The sequence below is a fragment of the Aythya ferina genome (genome assembly GCF_964211825.1).
Source record: "Aythya ferina genome assembly, chromosome: Z".
Classification (NCBI taxonomy): Eukaryota; Metazoa; Chordata; class Aves; order Anseriformes; family Anatidae; genus Aythya; species Aythya ferina.
Window position 1 is genome coordinate 40,656,270 of NC_140299.1, and position 6,000 is coordinate 40,662,269.

The window sequence follows — 6,000 nt, forward strand, 5'->3', positions numbered from 1 at the left end:
GTATGCATGCATGTGTGTGAGTGGGTAGCTGGTGATCATCTCTTTGGGCAGGAGCAGGTACTTGGGACACTTTAGATTGAGAAACCACATTATGCAGACCTTTGATGGGAACTTGATCATTAATATGTAGTCTAACAATCCCATGTGAAAGCTTTTCTTAGAATTAGTAGATCAGAATGTCTCAATGGAAGTGTTACTCTTTATATGTAGGCACTGGAGTTACAGTAGTATAAATGCTTTTTGGCAGAAGGCAGTATTTGGTTAAAGTTTGCTGAGTGTCACTCTCTAATTGCTGGAAAAAAAAAAAAAAGAAAAAAAAAAAAGGAAAAATAATTCCACCAAAATGATTTCACATTCTGCAGAGTGCTCTGTGTCATTTGTTGGCAAGAGTAATGGAAGGAAAAATATCAGCAACACAAAGTAGCCATGGAATGATTTTTTTTTCAAGTAACAGCACCAGTTCCAATTTTCTTTCCCATACGTAGTACCACTTAAGTGGCAGTAGACTACATAATACATTTTGTATTTCATGTTGCCAGCCAAGGCTGGCAAAAGCACAAAAAAGCATCTGATATGGGAACGTGGATAGTTCTGCCCAAAATGATATCCCTGCCATGGGGATATAAGGTAAGAGGTATCTTCTCCATCAATCTCTCGTCTTATGCTTTACCTGAAGGTGTAAATCTATGTATTTCCTTCCACCTGGCCTGGCCCATGCTGTACAGCTCAGTGCCTTGTTCATTTTTAAGTCTACACAATCTGCTGTAGGCACACAGAGAAAGCTCCCCTTCCCTTCCTTCCTCTCCATCTTAGAAGAGCCACATGCCCCCTGTTTATAAAAGAACCCACGTGCCCCCTGTCTGTAAGTGAATGGGGAATACATATCTGTCTGCACAGGAATTTGATCCCTTCTCCGAAGAAGTCACCAGCTCTGTAGAGATAAGCTGATTAAAGACAAGCTCTTCTCCACACTCGTGCCTTGGCCAGCCCTGTGCAGCTGATCTCTCCCTGTGCTTTCTGTTCTGTTCTGTTCATGCTTTCTATGGAGCCTGGCACATCAGCTCCAAGCAGGGGATCAGTTTCAGTACCAAAAGCCAAAGACTTGCAGGTCTCAGACACATACTTTCAAAGCCCCTCTGGAAAAACTCTGTAAGTGCTGTCTGTAAATCCAGTCCAACATGTACGTCTGCACTGATGTCTGCTGAGCAGTGTGCAGATATTGCATGCTGTCCACACTTTGTAAGAGCAAAGGAGGAAGTACTGCTCTGATATTTGTCTGATGTCAGGTTTGTTGTGTCTCTCTCTAAGGCTGTGGTACAAACCAGTATGAAATGCAGGCTACCAGGCTGGGGATGGCTCAGGCTGATGGCAAGTCTCAAAAACTGACATCTGAAAAATGCCAGGCAGAAGTCAGGAAAACACAACGAAGCAAAACACAACAAAGCATTAAAAGCTACAGTACCCTGGATTCTGCAGAGTTTCAGAAAGAAAAGCTATCAACTTCAAAATTCTTACACAAAAGAGCTTCAGCCAGAGGGAAAAAGAAAAAAGAAAAAAAGAAAAAAAAGGAAAAAAAAAAGGAAAAGAAAAAAGGAAAAAAAGAAAAAGAAAAAGAAAAAAGAAAAAAAAAAAAGGAAAAAAAAAAAAAAGAGAAAAAAAAAAAAAAGAAAACCACAACTCTATTCCGCCTTTTAAACTTCTTGTCTGTTGTCAGATGGAAGAGTCTCTGCCTTTATTAAAGAAAATGGCAGGTTTATTCAAAAAATGTCATTCTGAGTGCTGTATGGCAAGCTGCTGAAAAGGATTAGACTGTTGGATAAAATACTGTCAAGTAATACTTAAGTATTTTTCAAGAGGTCTTTGGCACCTTTTTTCACTGAATCAACTCCAGTCCTGCAGTTCAGCTGCAGATCCTGGCTTCAGAGCTGCTCAGTGCCCATTTGATCCTTTATTATTATCCTCCATTATTCCTGCCATAAGGACTGCAGCTGCTGGGCAGATGAGAGGTTTGGTGATGCAGTTTCACTACTCTACAGCACATTAAAAGAGGGCTCATGCAAAAAGTCAAGTGGCAAGGGAAGCCCACGTAAACCTTAGAAATGCAGTAGAACGGAGAAGAAAATGTGGTGGACCCATTCTCTTTTTCTGGAGTCCAGGTGCAGTAGTTCACTCAGTAGACATGCACTGGGGAAAAAAAAAAAAAAAAGCCACAGTATGTCTGCTGTTAGAGTTAAAGATTAACTTGTCTACAGGAAATGAAAAGCAGCAAAATATCACTGGTTTATTGACTTCATTGTAACTTTATCCAAATATCCTACTGTGGCAGTTATTGTATAAACAAATGGGAAGACTGACCACCTTTTCCAAAGAATCAACATCACAAAAATTACAGGGCAAAGCATGAAAGGCAAGTGAGTTGAAGAGTCTATTTTGTTACAGTGACAAACATAAAAAGAGAAAATAATGTAGAATTAAATAGTTTGGAACTAGAAACATAAAATCATACAATCATTCAAAAAATAGCTTGCTGGAGTTAAAAATAAAATAATGTCTTTCCCAGAGCTGAAAGCCATTAATTAGCACTCTGAAAACATAAGCTAAATTACTGGAAAATATAAATTGCCGGGTGGTGAGGCACATAGAAGGTAAGGCAGAGAAAAAAAAATGAACTTTGACATTACTGACTGATGGGATTATGATGACCCAGAGCTTTCCCAGCTATGCTGTCATAGCAAGAGTAAGACAAGCCATTTCAGTCTGTGAGGTTTAGGGTATAAGCAGATCCCACATTACCACACACCAGAGGTTAACTGGTAACACAATATTTAAATTGAAATTAAGTTGTATTGGAAGGACTTGGAGAAAGACCATGAAAACCAAAACACAAGCTGAGATTCCTGAAGTCTTGCAGCACAGAATCATGGAATCACTTAGGTTGAAAAAGACCTCTAAGATCATCTGGTCCAGCCTTTAACCTAGCACTGCCAAGTCTACCACTAAACCATGTCCCTAAGCACCACATCTACGCGTGTTTTGAAGACCTCCAGGGATGGTGACTCAACCTCTTCCCTGGGCAGCCTATTCCAATGCCTCACAGCCCTTGCAGTGAAGAAATTCTTCCTAATACCCAACCAAATCATCCCCTGGTGCAACTTGAGGCCATTTTCTTCATCTTATCATTTGGTGCTTGGGAGAAGAGACCAATGCCCACCTTGCTATAGCTTCCTGTAAGGTAATTGTAGAGCGTGATTAGGTCTCCCTTGAGCCTTCTTTTCTCCAGGTTAAACAATGCCAGCTTCCCCAGCTGCTCCTCCTAAGACTTGTTCTCTAGACCCCTCACCAGCATCATTGCCCTTCTTTAGACATGCTGCTGCATCTCCATATCCTTCTTGTAGTGAGGGACCCAAAACTGAACACAGTATTTGAGGTGCAGCCTCACCAGAGCTGAGTACAGAGGGACAATCACTTCCCTAGCCCTGCTGGCCACATTATTTCTGACAGCAGGAGTTGTATTGGTCCTGACCAGAAGACCATCCTGCATCAAGGAATCTGTGATGCAGTTAACCTGAGTATGCACAGACCTGTGCTGTGCAGTGCTGTGCTGCACATCCACAGTGGATTCCCAGCTGTGCTCTGCTGCACACACCCCATGGCCATGGCACTAATTTCACCAGCTCCCTGTACCGGAGGAGCCTGCAGCCTGCTCTCACTGGGTGCTGGTGACAGAGCCTTGTCCTTAACAGGACAACAAGAAGGCCCCTCTGTTTCAACAGAAGAAATGATGGATAGATGGGGTTCCCAGCATCTAATGGGATGCAAGACTACCTGTGCTACTCTCTTAGTGTTAGCTCTAATTAACAACACTCTGCATGATACCTTACAGCGTCTTCCCACTGCAGTCTCAATGGAGCAGCACCTCCTTGTGCAAAACATAAACCCAAATGAGTATTACTATTAGGAGCTAAGAACTGCAACCAGTAATAAAATGAGAACAAAGTAAAGCTAAAACCTTTGCAGTCAAGAATAATGAACATAATCTTCAGCCTGCAAGAGAGTACATTTGCATTTGGTGTAAATGATGTCAGACAGCACCAGAAGATTTGACAGTAAATGTAATTAAATCTCTCTTACAGGGAATCCTAGGGCTTTTTGACCCTGGTGGAAAGTTAAGTTTCTACCTTACATTAAAAACAAAAAAATAAAAAAATAAAAAAATCAAGCAACAGTTTAGGAAAATCTTTTTTTTTTTTTTTTTTTTTTTTTTTGTAGAAAGTTAGATCAACATACTAATGCCTTTATCCTTTTTTTCCCCCCATCTAATTATTAACTTACATATGTAAAATGTAAATATTACTCTGAATCAAGGCCATCCACATTGAATTTGCCTAAACAAAGAAGGTTGAGATAATGCCATGAATAGAAGAGTGCTGAACAGGATGCTCATTTCCTTCTGAAAGTTGAAAGAAAGGAAGTTAAAGCAGCACACATCATTCATCACCTTAAAAAATGAGACAGAACTCTTTCCCCCACATGCAACCATATCCTAGTGTTTCCCTGCAATACATCACAACCTTGCCTAAATCATAGCAGGAAGCCATCTAGTAACCGTCATATAACATATTTTTATCTAGTTTTTGTAGGTAAGTCTTTAGGCCTAGATGTATTACAAATTGAGTTTTTAGGCTTATTATTACCAGACAGTGAGGGTTGTTTTCTTTTCTCTGGGAGTCCACACCCTGCTTACTATAGTGACTTATGAGATACTGTAATCCAGACATTTTGTCATGAGTAGTACTGTCACTACAAGTATTATTAGAAAATGTTTCAAACACTTCATACACACTAAACAGAGAACAAACTACATTATGTGCTTATACTGCAAGCAAGTCATCTTAGGGCCGCAAAAATGACCAGAGTGCTGGAACAGCTCTCATATGAAGAGACTGAAAGACTTGAGCTTTTCAGCCTGGAGAAGAGAAGGTTTGAGGGAGACCTTACAGTGGCCTTCCAGTATCTAAAGGAGGCCTACAGGAAAGCTGGGGAGGGACTCCTTGTCAGGGGATGTAGTGATAGGGCAAGGGGTTTAAACTAAAATAGGGTAGGTTTAGATTAGACATTAGGAAGAACTTTTTCTCTTAGAGGGTGGTGAGGAACTGGCACAGGCTGCCCAGAGAAGCTGTGGATGCCCCATCCCTGGAGGTGTTCAAGGCCAGGCTGGATGGGGCTTTGAACAACCTGGCCTAGTGGGAGGTGTCCCTGCCCATGGCAGGGGCATTGGAATCAGGCGATATTTAAGGTTCCTTTGTACCCAAAGGAACCTTCTGTGATTCCGTGATTCTACAATTACTCGATGTATCCTCAGCAACCAGATGATCTTAAGATGTCAGAACAATATTGATGAATTATGAGAGCACAATACCATCATCAACAAATGCAAGAGGTCTGAGTGTCAGAAGCCCTTCCTTTATAGGCAAGAAAATGCATTCTGCCATAGCCAAGCAGGACAGAGACACAGTCATGGTGATGGTCAACACCTCACTTGCCTTCTCATCAGACCTGCAGGTGTCTGTCAGCCTCAGGCAGCTTTGGGTGTCCAGGCTGCTCCCCAGCACTTTGCCCTTCACAAGATTGGTGGCAGACACCTGGGGCCACTGTTGAAAACTGATGAAACATGTGGAGACCTTGTTGTATGGCAGCCCGAGGAGTGGCAAGTGGACAGGGATGTCTGGCACCTACCATGACTTGGCCAAGGGAGGTGTGTACTGGGGTGAGTGCTCAAGGTGCTCCCCCTTTTTTTTCCGCTATGATGCTGCATCTCCCTTGGTGTGATGGTTATGATCTACTGCCCCTGCCTCCACTCTGAAAAAAGACACAGCTTGCTGGACTTAAGAATCAGAAAATCTTATCTATCTTGAGAACTGCTGTAACTTTTATAATGGTTTGTGTTCATTGGCAATGGAAAAGGTTGACAGCAGCAGGGATTGGTACAGCCAGCTACTG